The sequence below is a fragment of the Kogia breviceps genome, chromosome 7 (genome assembly GCF_026419965.1).
Source record: "Kogia breviceps isolate mKogBre1 chromosome 7, mKogBre1 haplotype 1, whole genome shotgun sequence".
NCBI classification, from domain to species: domain Eukaryota; kingdom Metazoa; phylum Chordata; class Mammalia; order Artiodactyla; family Physeteridae; genus Kogia; species Kogia breviceps.
In genome coordinates, this window is record NC_081316.1 from 69310038 (window position 1) to 69326503 (window position 16466).

Below are 16466 nucleotides of genomic sequence, written 5' to 3' on the forward strand. Positions count from 1 at the left end.
AAATGCTGGAGAGGGTGTGGAGAAAAGGGAACACTCTTGCACTGTTGGTGGGAATGTAAAATGATACAGCGACTATGGAGAACAGTATGGAGGTTCCTTAAAAAACTACAAATAGAACTACCATATGACCCAGCAATCCCACTACTGGGCATATACCCTGAGAAAACCATAATTCAAAAAGAGTCATGTACCAAAATGTTTATTGCTGCTCTATTTACGATAGCCAGGACATGGAAGCAACCTAAGTGTCCATCAACAGATGAATGGATAAGGAAGATGTGGCACATATATACAATGGAATACTACTCAGCCATAAAAAGAAATGAAACTGAGTTATTTATAATGCGGTGGATAGACCTGGAGTCTGTCATGCAGAGTGAAGTAAGCCAGAAGGATAAAAACAAATACCATATGCTAACACATATATATGGTATCTAAAAAAAAAAAAAAAAAAATGTCATTAAGAAATTAGTGGTAGGATGGGAATAAAACACAGACCTACTAGAGCATGGACTTGAGGACATGGGGAGGGGGAAGGGTAAGGTGTGACGATGTGAGAGAGTGGCAGGGACATATACACACTACCAAATGTAAATTAGATAGCTAGTGGGAAGCTGCAGCATAGCACAGGGAGTTCACCTCTGTGCTTTGTGACCACCTAGAGGGGTGGGATAGGGAGTGTGGGAGGGAGGGTGACACAAGAGGGAAAAGTTCTGGGAACATATGTATATGTATTACTGATTCACTTTGTTGTAAAGGAGAAACTAACACACTATTGTAAAACAGTTATACTCAAATAAAGTTGTTAAAATAAATAAATAAATAAATAAATAAAGTTTAGTAGTTCCTCAAAAAGTTAAACATAGCATTATCATGCAATGCAGCAATTCCATTTGTAGATATATACCCAAAACAATTGAAAGCAAGTCTCAAACAGATGCTTGCACACCCAAAGTAACATTATTCACAGTAGCTAAAGGTATAAATGACCCAAATATCAATCAATAGATAAATGGATAAACAAAATGGATTATTCAGTTTTAAAAAGGATAAAATTCCAATACATGCTACAACATGGATGAACTTTGAAAGCATGATGCTAACTGATGGAAGGTTATTGCTTAATGAGTACAGAGTTTCTGTTTGGGATAATGAAAAAGTTCTGCAAATAGATAGTGGTAATGCTTGCACAACAATGTAAATGTACTTATTGCCACTGCAGTGTACATTTTAAAATGGTAAAGTTTATGTTATGTATATTTTGCCACAATAAAAATAAACTAAAAAATAGTTTTTAAGAACTCATGTACAATATTTAGAATCCTTTATTTTAAAGAACACTTTTAAATAATGGACCTACTACTGATCCCAGTTAAATCAGATAAAAAAGCTCTTTTTGAATGCCACTATTGAAAACTACTGTGTCCAGAAGTCAAGGAAATGCATAAGAATTCAGAGGAAATTCTGTTCAAGGACAAAATAATGTAGTTTTAGCCAGAAAGTCCCCCAAGCTATAGATCAAAACATATTACAGAAAAGTAATATGCCACAAATTAGGTTAATAAATAATTATCATTATATTTTCATATCTTTATGATGGATCTAATCCACTTTGTTGTCCATGTAATATAGTATAATGTAATATAATTAGACCCTCCAACTTGTTTTTATTTAATTAGTTCTCCCTGTATTCTTATAAAACATCTTTTTACCTACTACCTAACCTCAAACAGAATTTTTTGGAGAGATATTTTCATAAAAGCTACTGGTGATGTTTACTACCAGTCATCCCTTCCTTATTGATAGAACTCTGATTTTGTTTGGAATAGCAGTATGATCATCTGAAATTTGGCATTCCTAGCCTCTCTTGCATTGAGGGGTGGCCATGTGACACAATCTAGTCAGTGAGATAGATGGTGAAGATTTCTGTGAAAGCAATTTTCCTGATACCAGAACTTTCCTTCCTTCTTGTGATTTCTTTACTTTTCTTCCTAAATAAATGGAAGAAGTAAGACTGGAAGTAGCTGCACCATTTTGCTGCCATCAGGTGATCACGAACAGTAATTCGCACTAAAAATAGTAGAAAAAACCCAAGGGGCCTAAAATATGTATGATATTGTAGCACCAATACATAGCCATAGATTTTGTAGCTCTAGACTTCTTGTTATGAGAGAAAAATATAACTTTCATTTTATTAAATCCCATTGTCTGATCTCCATAACATGCAGCTGAACCCAAACCTAAAGCAGTTCTGGACCCTTTAAATTTCATTTTTAAATTCTACTAGAGTTGTGTAGCTTTGGAAAAGTTCAACTGTAGATCAAGAAAAAGAATTGTAAAATAAAGCCTCTGGCAAAAGCCCAAAATTTAGAAAAGACTCTTGAGGCTTTAAGATAATTTAATTTAATTTAATTTAAGATAATTAAGATTCAAGGGTATCAAGGGGATGGAGGAGTAGGATGTGGAGCTCACCTACAACTACAAATAGATGATAAATACAGCTATGGAGTTCACCTTCAACCACAAATAGATTATAAATACATCTACATGTGGAAGAATTCTCACAGAACATCTGCTGAACACTGGCAGAAGACCTCAGACTTCCAAAAGGGTAAGAAAATCTCCACTTAACTGGGTAGGACACAAGTAAAAAGAAAGAGAGAGAGGAAGGAATTGGGGGTGGGACCTGCACCTCTGGGAGGGAGCTGTGTAAGAGGAAATATTTCTGCACACTGGGAAGTCCCCTCACTGGTGGGGAGATCAGCTGGGACATGGGGGAGTTTCAGAGCCTCAGAGGAGAGCTCAGCAGCCTGCTTGAGGAGGGCAAAGCAGAGAGAGACCTGCATAGACAGTCAGTGCTGTCACCTGGCACTGCCCAGCCTGACATGCTAGTCTGCTGGGGTGGATGGGGGCTGGGTGCTGAGGCTCAGGGCTTTGGCTTTGGAAGTCAGACCCAGGGAGAGGACTGGGGTTGGCTGTGTGGATGAGGCTAGGTTGTGGTTCACCACAACCAAGGGAGTATGGGGGACTATGAGAAGAAACCTGGGCATGGCAGAGAGGCAAGTCCCCATTGTTGGTGGGGGGGGGTGTGAGGAGAGGGGTGGGATGGCCATAGGAACTTCTTTCTCCATGTGCATGCTCTCAGGGGGCAGGGCAGCACATACACAAGTTCCAGGAGTAGGCACAAGCTGCAGCTGCCATCTTGTACTCCAGAGGCAGGCATGGAGCACCACCGCTACCACAAAGGGTCCCACTACTGGGTGCAAAAAGCTGTCCCTACCTTCTTGGGAGCATTCACAGGCCACACACCTGCACACACCCTATGAAGGGGATACCATGGGATAAGGGCCAGCATGTGCTGAGTAAAGAGATGACAATCATCCAAACCAAAAACAGCCCTCATGCCAAAAAATCATTAAACCCATGCAAGCTATGCAGGGACACTCCCACATATAAATAGACTTCCAAGACTACAGTAGATAGTTGTTTCTCCTAAACTCACAGTGTAAGAGAAATATAAGCAAAATGAAGTGGCAGAAGAACGTCTCCCAGTTAAAAGACCAAGAGAATTCCCCTGAAGGAACAAACAATGAAGCAGACCTCTTTAATCTAATAGACACCGAGTTCAAAAAGGAGGTAATGAAAATAGTGAAGGAACTAAGAAAGGCTATCAACAGAAGGCAGATTACTGTAAAAAGGAACTATAAAGAGGAGCCAAGAAAAATTAGCAAATTTATTTGCCTAGACAACAGCTGAGTTAAAGGCAATGAAGAGCAGAATGAATAATGCAGAAGAGAGAATGAGTGATCTGGAAAATATAATAATGGCAATTACCCAACCAAAATAGCAGACAGAAAACCAAATAAAACAACAAAAACAAAAGCAATATAAGAGACCTATGGGATAATATAATATGTGCCATCTATGCATAATAGGGATTCCAGAAGGATAAGAAAGAGGAAAGGGGATTGAAAATGTATTTGAAGAAATTATGGCTGAAAACTTCCAAAACCTAAAGAAGAAAACAGATATCCAGATACAAGAGGCACAGAGGGTCCCAAACATTATGGACCCAAACAGACCTACATCAAAACATATTATACTAAAAATGGCAAAATTTAAAGATAAAGAGAGGACTTTAAAGTCAGCAAGGGAAAAACAGAGTTAATTACAAGGGAATGCCCATAAGGCGGATTTCTCTACAGAAACGCTGCAGGCCAGAAGAGAGTGGCAAAATATATTCAAAGTCTTGAAAGGGAAAAATCTGCAACGTAGAATACCTTACCCAACAAGGTTATCATTTAGAATAGGAGGAGAAATAAAGAATTTCTCAGACAAGCAAAAATTAAAGAATACAGCAATACTAACCCTAACCTAAAAGAAATATTGAAAGATCTTCTCTAAATAGAAAAGAAGCAAGAAAATATAGGAAGAAGGAAATCACAATTAGAAAGTAAATCACTTAAATTAACAGTATACAAACCAAAAAGAAAAATAAAACTATTTGTAAAAGCAATGATAAAGACACAGAACAACAAAAGGATAAATATTAAGATATCAAAATGATATCAAAATCATAAAATGTGGGAAAAGAGAGTAAGAAAATACAGATTCTTTTTTTTTAATGTGCTTGTATGTATATGTTTATCAGTCTAAAGCAAGCAGATATAGTAAGGGGTTAACATACTTAAAAAAAAGGGCAACCACAAATCAAAAACATACAATAGATTAACAAAAAAACAAAAAGAAGAGAACACAAGCATAAAGTAAAAGGAAATCATCAAACCACCAAAACCAAAACAAACAAGAAAAAGAAAGGAATTAAGAAGAAACATAGAATCAACTGGAAAACAAGGTTTAAAGTGGCAATAAATATTAATACATATGTATCAATAATTACCTTGAATGTCAATGGACTGAATGCTCCAATCAAAAGACATAGAGTGGCAGACTGGATAAAAACCCAAGAGCCTACAACATGCTGCCTACAAGAGACCCACCTTAGGGAAAAGGACACACATACATTGAAAGTTAGGGGACAGAAAAAGATATTTCATACAAACAGAAATGACAAGAAAGCAGGAGTTACAATATTCATATCAAACCAAATATACTTTAAAACAAAGGCCATAAAGAAAGATAAAGAAGGACACTCACTATATAATGGTAAGAGGATCAATACAAGAAAAGGATTTTACACTCATCAACATATATGCACCTAATATAGAAACACCCAAATACATAAAACAAATACTAACAGATATAAAGGGGGAAATTGATGGGAATACAATAATAGTAGGAGACTTTAATACCCCACTCACATCAAAGGACAGATCTTGTAGACAGAAAATCAATAAGGCATCAGATATAATAGAACAGTTAGACTTAACTTATATTTTCAGGGCATTACATCCAAAAAAAAAAACCAGAATACACATTCTTTTCAAGTGCACATGGAACATTCTCTAGGATTGACCACATACTAGGGCACAAAACTAACTTCAACAAATTTAAGTGTATAATAATTATTTCAAGCATCTTCTCTAACCACAATGACATGAAACTAGAAATCAACCACAGGAAAAGAAATGAGGAAAAAAATTACATGGAGACTGTTGGTGGGAATGTAAGTTTGTACAGCCTCTTTGGAAAACAGTATGGGAGTTCCTTAGAAAACTAAAAATAGAACTACTGGGCTTCCCTGGTGGTGCAGTGGTTGAGAATATGTCTGCTAATGCAGGGGACACAGGTTCAAGCACTGGTCTGGGAGGATCCCACATGCCGCAGAGCAGCTAGGCCCGTGAACCACAACTACTGAGCCTGCACATCTGGGGCCTGTTCTCCACAACAAGAGAGGCCACGATAGTGAGAGGCCCACTCACCGTGATGAAGAGGGGCCCCTGCTTGCCACAACTAGAGAAAGCCCTCGCACAGAAACAAAGACATAACACAGCAAAAATAAATAAATAAATAAATAAATAAATAAATAAATAAATAAATAAATAAATAAATAAATAAAATAGAACTACCATATGATCATGCAATTCCACTCCTGGGGATATACCCAGACAAAACTATAATTCAAAAACATACATGCACCCCTATGTTCATAGCAGCACTATTCACAATAGTCAAGACATGGAAACAACCTAAATGTCCAGCTGAAAGGATGGACATTTATATATGTGGTACATATATAAAATGGAATACTATTCAGCTGTAAAAGAAAAACCAATATAATGTCATTTGCAGCATCATGGATTCACCTGGAGATTATCATACTAAGTGAAGTAAGTCAGAAAGAGAAAGTCAAATACCATATGATAGCACTTATATGTGGAATCTAAAATATGGCATAATTGAACCTATCTACAAAACAGAAACACAATCATAGAGAACAGACTTGTGGTTGTCAAAGTGGAGGGGTGGGGAGAAAGGGATGGACTGGGAATTTGGGGTTAGTAGATGCAAACCATTACATTTAGAATGGATATACAACAAGGTCCTAATGTATAGCACAGGGAACTATATTCAATCTCCTGGGATAAACCATAATGGAAAAGAATATTTAAAAAGAGTGTATATATGTGTATATCTGAGTCACTTTGATGTACAGCAAAAATTAGTACAACAATGTAAATCAATTATACTTCAATAAAAAAAGATATGGAACATTAAAAAACAAAGACAATAATATTGTAAGGTTCTCATAAAGAAGATGCAGTTGACAACACCAACATAAACAAAAAAACCAAGGGTAGACAAATAATGATATCCATGGCAGGATGGGGAAGGAAGACAAAACTTTCTGAATTAGAAGTGACATATCTGTATGGCCAAACATGTACATGCAACAGAGGAGCAACCCTCACTTGCTGTCCCTTCAATTCCTCCTTCTTCTGAGTACATGATATCTGGTGAGGAGCCTTCCTTCTTGGCTTTCATTCAATTTTTTATCCGGGAAACATCACCGAAATGCTCCCAAGTGAAAGGAAAACTCAACTTGACATTAGTGAGTGACAGCGTACCTGTCTGATGAGCAATTTCCTTAAAAAGCTGTGTTAAAATAAATACTGGAGTTTTCTGTGGAATACCTCCCAACGTTTTCCTCTGGCTGCAGAGGCCAGTCTTCTACTGCTTCCATGAAGAAGGCACATTTATAAGAATGGGAAATATGTACAAAAATAAACTTTTGCCCCTCTTTTAATAGAGTAAATGTCTCACACACACAAACACACACACATACACACCAACTCCTCTGGTCTAGGTTAAGCCCATAAAACAATAGATTATGCTCTCAAGTTTACCCATACCTCTAGTTAGCCCATAGACTTTATTAGATAAGAGAGCCACACCAAACACCTCATAAGACATCATGTTCATCATGTTCAAAATGGTTAGGAAAGAAAGTTTGGTGTTTTCTTCTAAAATATATGAAGCTTAGTTGATGAAGGGAAAGCTGTATTGAGTAAAACACTGATTCATCTCTCTGTATCCACTGAGATTGCATTTTCAAGCACTTCCAACATACATTTATCAATGAATTTGCCACCCAGGCCTTAAGAAAAAGGAATTGCTGCCAAGAGTCCTCTGGGTAGGGTAACCATGCCATTACTTGAGTCAGTTTCTTAAAGAATGCTCTCTGTTTTGAAGTTTCCTAGAATACGACACCAGATCATGAGGTGTCCCCAAGTATCAGGTAGGTAAGCAATGTAGGGTGCAGCTAACTCTTTTAGACTTACCAAATATTTCACAATCTCAGAATCAATCTCTCTCTCTCGCTCTAAAAAAAAAGAAAAAGGAAAAGGAAAAGTTGAAAGAGCATGAGAGAAAGAAAGACAGAGAATATTCTACAAACAAGCCAACCATTTTAAAATAAATTTGCCAAGGTGAATGTAACTGTTCTCCTAATTCAGAGAAACGTTTTGAAGACAAAACTTATTTCCCTCTCCATAGAAGTCTCTATTCTGAATGTCCCACTCTATCCCTCATCTAATTGTCTCCATGCATTCTTTTTCATATCAAATATTTATTATCAAGTACCTCTCTGTCCCTGAACATACCCAGATCACTCTTATCTTAAAAGCATCTTCCCTGATGTTACAAACTATAAAAATTTTGTTCTAGTTCTCCTTTATATCTCATTCTCCGAATTCTTGAAAGATCAGGCTCTTTCATGAAGCCTTTAACTCCTCTCTATCCAATAAAAGCTTTATCCCTTGCAATCTGATTTCCACCTCCACAATTGCTAAAACAGCATTATCAAATGTCATCAAATATAACAGTTGGTCTCAAGCCTCAACATAAATCCCTCTCTTCCCTCAACTTCATTAACGTTACAGCCAAACAGCACAGATTTGTCAAAGCATTTGGCCAGTAGAATGAGTTCCTAGATCTCTATGAAGTTCAAGAGAAGTTCCCCACATAAGGATAATCTTTTCCAAAGACTTTAGTCACAGAACAGGCAGTCTTCAAGGAAAGATGTCATTGTGAAAACATACAGACCATGACTAAAATATTTATATACATGAGGTAGAGAAAATTGTAAGAAATCCACTTGCCAGGCCTCAAATTGTCCATTAAGCAGTTTATAATGTCCAGGAGTGGTACAAACAGGCTTCCCAGTGTTCTACTTTGAAGATGCAGGGCAACTGAGGTCGGCACCTTTTGCAGCCTCATTAATGTTTCCCCACCAATATTGATTCATGAAAACTATCATTCTGTCAGTAGACCAATGGTTTAATGCATGTACAGTGGTGAGGAGTGGGAATTTTAGACTGTCTTGTAGGACTGGGTTGTTATTTAGTCCAAACCAGAGCTTCCTCTTCTTATCAAAGCAATAATTGTTTAATTCCCAATCTTGTTGGTTTGTTTTTTTTGTTTTCTTTCCTTCTGAGGCCATTTTGGGCTCTCTAGCCAGTTTTTCCTTTGTTATCTTTTAGGGAAATATTCCTTTGGACCATGACAGTGGTTTGACTGCTGTTGGTCCTTTTATGAACATCATTTCTTACAGAAATATCAGCAAAGTGATTTCCCCTAGCTTCCAGAGAGTCAAGTTTCATATGTCCTGGAATTTTAATAATAGCTGAAGCAGCAGGTACAAGTATTCCATTCAATAATTCCTGGACATAGGGGTCATTTTTAATTTCATTTTTCACTGGAAGTCACTCCCACAACATTCCAAAATCATGAGCTACTCTGAAAGCATATGTACTATCAGCATAAATATTGCAGTTTTGTCCTTGACTAAAGTACAAGCCCATGTAACAGCCTGTTGGCCTGAAGTAGACATAGGTAAAGATCCTGTCTCAATAACATCAAAAGGAGTTGTAATATCATACCAGCACAATATTTCCCATCATCTACTTTTAAATAAGAACCATCAATGAACAAAGAGAAGGCACTGTTACACAAAGGAATTTCTTGTAAATTGTTACAAGGAGTCAGGAGGTGGTCCATTAAAGTTAAGCAGTTATGAAGGACTTCAGTGGGGATGTAAGGAAAGAGAGTAACAGATTTAAGATTATTACAACATAAAAGAATTATGTGAGGAGCAGTTAACAAAAGGAGTTTATAGGAGGTGGAAAAGTGGGCTGAGAAATGTTGAGTGTGATCAGAATTCAGAAGGGTTTCTACTGCATGAGGTACAGAAATGGTTAAATTTGATCCAACAATGATTTTCTTGGTGGCCTTAACCAAAAGAGCAGTGGCCATAATGTCTCTAAGGCAAGCGGGGGGACCCAAATGCGACAGGGCCCAGTTGCTGGCTATAGTAGACTATGGGTTGATGGTGGGCTCAGTGTTTTGGGGTGAGTATCCCAAGGTCATTCCCTTCTTTGTCATATACAGAAAGGAAGAAGGGAATCTGATAATAAGGATGTCCAAGGGCAAGTGTATTCATCAAATTCTCTTTTAAGGCCTTAAGGACTATGTCCTCTGTTTCTTCCCATAAGATTGGGTTAGGTTTGTTATTGCTGAGTAAAACTTATAGAGGTTTGACCATAAGAGAGAAATTTGGAATCCAGTTTTGGCAATAACCAAACAGCCCAAAGAAAACTCATCAGTAGACCCTTAGTTTTGGATTTCTGGAAACTTAGGACACAATGAAGACTATCTGGATGTAGGTGCAGCCCTTGTTTGAATAACTGATGTCCTAATATCAAAACTGGGTTTGCACAAACTGTAATTTGTTTTTTGGAGATTTTATGTCCCTTTAAGGCTAAAAGCTTCAGCAAATGGATGCTGTCTTCCTATGAGGAGGCTTGAGAAGGAAAGCAAAGAAGCAAATCATCCACATACTGCAAGAAATTAGAACCTCTAGGGAACTTTATGTTATCCAGATAAGTCTTCAGGATTTGTGAGAAATAAGGACTCTCAGTAAAACCCTGAGGCATTACTGTCCAGGTGAATTGTTTTTCTTCCCAACTGAGGCAAAAATGTATTGACTAGCATGCAAGAGAGCTGATTTGCCAGAATAACTGAATCTGGTGTGAACATAGTTTTTCATTCCATCCTGGTCCTCTTCACTAAAAGGGAAAGATCCTGGTTTAGCTCATTAATAAACATAGTGTTAAAAGCTACTTGGGTGGAATAAACATTTGCAGACCAGAATTTTCTTTAAAAATAATCTGAAGTCTACTGTAGTAATCATGAACAGGTTTGTCAGATTTTTGTGTGCAAGCCTGAATTTTGTCCCAATCATCAGGCTTTGGAGAATCCTTAGGAATTCCTTGATGAAGTCACCTAGCAATTGCCTGAACCTGATTATATAGTAAGTTAGTGGGCTCATCTCCCTCTTGTAATTCTAGTGATCTCTCAGGATATTCTCAATTAGCAGTTTTCTTATAATGCTGGGCCTAGACTTCAATGATAAGCATAGGAACTAGCTGATGTAAGTCAGAGAAACGAGGTTGCTAAGTTTAAATGTTTCTATTCAATTCCTCAGCAAATCTATGACGATTTTTGGTTACTTTGGGAAAATCTTTGACTGTGGCTCGCAGTTCAGCTTTAGTTCAGTGAGTACAAGAAATTAAGGGCTTAGCCTTTTAATCCGCAGAAGCCTAACTTTTAAAGGGACAGTTTCTGACAAGTTCAGAGAAAAAGGGAATGGGGAGAGTTTCAGGGAAAGGGGGAAGTCTGGCAATAGAATTATTACAAGGGATTTGAGGATATAGTGGAGGTGTAGGAGGTATAGAAGGGAAGGAGAAAAATGTCACTGGAGGCAGAGTCTAGTCATAAGGAGCTGAAGGACAGAGACAAGAAGGTGCCAGAGGCAAAGACTGGGACAAAGAAGCCACGGAAGAACAGCCAGTTTGGGAGACATTCTATTTATTTTTTCTTCAATCTTGACTTCTTGATTTATTAGATTACTACATGGTAGAAATAACTTTATTTAAACACTTTTATTAGAGTATAATTGCTTTACAATAGTGTGTTAGTTTCTGCTTTATAACAAAGTGAACCAGCTATACATATACATATATCCCCACATCCCCTCCCTCTTGCATCTCCCTCCCACCCTCCCTATCCCACCCCTCTAGGTGGTCACAAAGCGCCAAGCTGATCTCCCTGTGTTATGTGGCTGCTTCCCACTAGCTATCTATTTTACATTTGGTAGTGAATATATGTCCATGCCACTCTCTCACTACGTCCCAGCTTATCTTTTTCCCTCCAAATGTCAAGTCCATTATCTACGTCTGCATCTTTCTTCCTGTCCTGCCCCTAGGTTCTTCAGAACCTTTTCTTTTTTTTCTTTCTTTTTTTTTTTTTTTTTAGATTCCATACATATGTGTTAACATACAGTATTTGTTTTTCTCTTTCTGACTTACTTCACTCTATATGACAGACTCTAGGTCTATCCACCTCACTAATAATTTAATTTCATTTCTTTTTATGGTTGATGAATATTCCATTGTATATATATGCCACATCTTCTTTATCCATTCATCTGTTAATGGACACTTAGGTTGCTTCCATGTCCTGGCTATTTTAAATAATGCCACAATGAACATTGTGGTACATGACTCTTTTTGAATTATGGTTTTCTCAGGGTATATGCACAGTAGTGGGGTTGCTGGGTCATATGGTAGTGCTATTTGTAGTTTTTTAAGGAACCTCCATACTGTTCTCCATAGTGGCTATATCAACTAACATTTCCACCAAAAGTGCAAGGGGGTTCCCTTTTTTCCACACCCTCTCCAGCATTTATTGTTTGTAGATTTTTTGATGATGGCCAATCTGACCAGTGTGAGATGATACCTCATTGTAGTTTAGATTTGCATTTCTCTAATGATTAGTGATGTTGAGCATCCTTTCATGTGTTTGGTGGCAATCTGTATATCTTCTTTGGAGAAATGTCTATTTCAGTCTTCTGCCTATTTTTGGATTGAGTTGTTTGTTTTTATGATATTGAGCTGTATGTGTTGCTTGTATATTTTGGAGATTAATCCTTTGTCACTTGCTTTGTTTGTAAATATTTTCTCCTATTCTAAGGGTTGTCTTTTCATCTTATTTATGGCTTCTTTTGCTGTGCAAAAGATTTTAAGTTTTACTAGGTCCAATTTGCTTATTTTTGTTTTTATTTCTCTTTCTCTAGGAGGTGGGTCAGAAAGGATCTTGCTGTGATGTATGTTAGAGTGTTCTGCCTAGGTTTTCCTCTAAGACTTTTATATTGTCTGGCCTTACATTTAGGTCTTTAATCCATTATGAGTTTATTTTTGTGTATGGTATTAGGGAGTGTTCTAATTTCATTCTTCTACATGTAGCTGTCCAGTTTTCCCAGCACTACTATTGAAGAAGCTGTCTTTTCTGCATTGTATATTCTTACCTCCTTTATTAAAGATAAAGTGACCATTTGTGTGTGGGTTTACCTCTGGGCTTTCTATCCTGTCTAGCTGATATATTTCTTTTTTTGTGCCATTACCATACTGTCTTGATTACTGTAGCTTTGTAGTATAGTCTGAAGTCAGGGAGCCTGATTACTCCAGCTCTGTTTTTCTTTCTCAAGATTGCTTTTGCTATTTGGGGTCTTTTGTGTTTCCATACAAATTGTGAAATTTTGTGTTCTAGTACTGTAAAAATGCCACTGGTAGTTTGATAGGGATTGCATTGAATCTGTACATTGCTTTGGGTAATATAGTCATTTTCACAATATTGATTCCTCCAGTCCAAGAACATGGAAATCTCTCTATCTGTTTGTATTATCCTTAATTTCTTTCATCAGTGTCTTATAGTTTTCTACATACAGGTCTTTTGTCTCCTTAGGTAGGTTTATTCCTAGGTATTTTGTTCTTTTTGTTGCAGTGGTAAATGGGAGTGTTTCCTTAATTTCTCTTTCAGATTTTTCATCATTAGTGTATAGGAATGCAAGAGATTTCTGTGCATTAATTTTGTATCCTCTTACTTTACCAAATTCACTGATTAGCTCTAGTAGTTTTCTGGTAGCATCTTTAGGATTCTCTATGTATAGTATCATGTTATCTGCAAACAGTGACAGTTTTATTTCTTTGTATTCCTTTTATTGAGATTTGTATTCCTTTTATTGAGAGAGCTAGGTGTTAGCTCTTCTCTAAATGTTTGAAAGAATTTGCCTGTGGTGCTATCTGTTCCTGGGCTTTTGTTTGTTGGAAGATTTTTCATCACAGTCTCAATTTCAGTGCTTTTGATTGGTCTGTTTATATTTTCTATTTCTTCCTTGCTCAGTCTTGGAAGGTTCTACTTTTCTAAGTATTTGTCCATTACTTCCAGGTTGTCCATTTCATTGGCATACAGTTGCTTTTAGTAGTCTCTCATATCCTTTGTATTTCTGCAGTGTCAGTTGTTACTTCTCCTTTTTCATTTTTAATTCTGATGAATTGAGTGTTCACCCTTCTTTTTTCCTTGATGAGTCTGGCTAATGCTTTCTCAATTTTTATCTTCTCAAAGAAACAGCTTTTGGTTGTATTGATCTTTGCTATTGTTTCCTTCATTTCTTTTTCATTTATGCTGATCTGATCTTTATGATTTACTTCCTTCTGCTAACTTTGGGTTTTTCTGTTCTTCTTTCTGTAATTGCTTTATGTGTAAGCTTAGGTTGTTTATTTGAGATTTTTCTTGTTTCTTGAGGTGGGATTGTATTACTATAAACTTCCCTCTTAAAACTGCTTTTGCTGCATCCCATAGTTTTTTGGTCATCATGTTTTCATTGTCATTTGTTTCTAGGTATCTTAAAATTTCTTCTTTGATTTCTTCAGTGATCTCTTGGTTATTAGTAGTGTATTGTTTAGACTCCATGTGTTTGAATCTCTTACAGATTTTTTCCTGTAAATGATATCTAGTCTCATAGTGTTGTGGTTGGAAAAGATACCTGATACAATTTCAATTTTCTTAAATTTACCAAGACTTGATTTGTGACTCAAGATATGACTTATCCTGGAGGATGTTCCATGAACACTTGAGGAGAAAGTGTATTCTCTTATTTGGGGATAGAATGTCCTATAAATATCAATTAAGTCCATCTTGTTTAATGTGTCATTTATAGCTTGTGTTTCCTTACTTATTTTCATATTGGATGACCTGCCCATTGTTGAAAGTGAGGTGTTAAAGTCCCCTATTATGATTGTGTTACTGTCGATTTCCCCTTTTATGGCTGTTAGCATTTGCTTTATGTATTGAGATGCTCCTAGTTTGGGTGCATAAGTGTTTACAATTGTTATATCTTCTTCCTGGATTGATCCTTTGATCATTATATAGTACCCTTCTTTGTCTCTTGTAATAGTCTTTATTCTAAAGTCTATTTTCTCTGATATGAGAATTGCTACTCCAGCTTTCTTTTGAGTCCCATTTGCATGGAATATCTTTTTCCATTCCTTCACTTTCAGTCTTTATATGTCCTTAGGTCTGAAGTGGGTCTCTTGTAGACAGCATATATACGAGTCTTGATTTGGATCCATTCAGCCCGTCCGTGTCTTTTGGTTGGAGCATTTAATCCATTACATTTAAGGTAATTATCATTATGTATATTTCTATTACCATTTTCTTAATTGTTTTGGGTTTGTTTTTTTAGGTCTTTTCCTTCTCGTGTTTCTTGCCTAGAGAAGTTCCTTTAGCATTTGTTGTAATGTTCATTTGGTGGTGTTGAATTCTCTTAGCTTTTGCTTGTCTATAAAGGTTTTAATTTCTCCATAGAATCTGAATGAAATCCTTGCTGGGTAGAGTAATCTTGGTTGTAGGTTTTTCCCTTTTGTCTCTTTAAATATGTCCTGCCACTCCTTTCTGGCTTGCAGAGCTTCTGCAGAAAGATCAGCTGTTAACCTGATGGGAATTTTATCTCTTTTTAATCATTTGTTTGCCTCAGTTAATTTTAAAATCTTATTTAGCAGAGAGGCAATATTAGATTCCTGATAATGCTGGGAAGCCTCAAAATACCAATCAAAATAAGCATTCCGCTTGGTTCTGGAAATTGTTGAGCTATTGTAGTCCAATCTGGTTTTAAGAAAATGAAGTTTGAATATTTCAAAAGTTCCCCATAATGATCAGTGATAATCTAAATTGCCTTTGGTCATGTTGGTCCATTTAGTTGGAAATGCACATGAGGAAGAACTGACGTTTTTAAAGATAAAATCGGCCAGAATCTCTGTAGGGTTGGAGCATCCTCAGAATACTAAAATAACTGGAATCCCATTTCCTAGAGGTTTTCTTTCTAGAGTAAGAAACAATTTTCAGACAGCTTAATCAGCTTATGGCACAAACAGCTCAATTCAAACAGTTTACAAGCCAATCTCAACCTCTCCTAAGAAGACAGCTTGATTCCAGAGGAGCCAGGCTGAAGCCAATCTCCAGAGGGTAGCTCTTCCAAAGGAATAGGTTGATGCCTGAAAAAACCAACACCATTTCAGAAAAACAACCCCTCTTCCAAAGGGAATGGGTCAAAGACTAGCCAGTTTCAGTGAAACAGTCTGATCTCAAAATCGGATCAAAATGTTAGCTGAATACTCACAAAACAAGACCTTAACTAGAAAGATGAAGCCTTTAAATAGGTTCCAAATAAAGTCTGGAGAGCTTCAAATGTAAAGAGGTTATGATTTGGATTCAGGAGAGAAACGTACCTTCAAACTCCAGGGTTGGTGAGAAAAGCAGTGAGTGAAAATGGGCTCAGCTTTGAGTAACACACCTGTTTGCTCACCAGCCTTGGAGCCATCCTGGGTCTTCTCTGATGTCATATGGGCCACTAAAATGTTAACCTGAAATAAATAGGCTGCCAGATATTTCTGCAGTTAAGATGAGCTTATTCAGGATCAGCAGAGAATTGCATTTTGAGGTCTACAACCACAGAGAGCTACATTCAAGTCCTTGCACTGCAAAGGAAGGAGAAAACTTTTGAAGAGGGGTAAAGAAAGTTGGGAGGGCTATAGTAAAGAGAGTCCTTGGCTTTCCATTGGCTGAGTCCTCGCCAGGAAAGAAGAGAAACATTTCTTCTTCTTGGGATC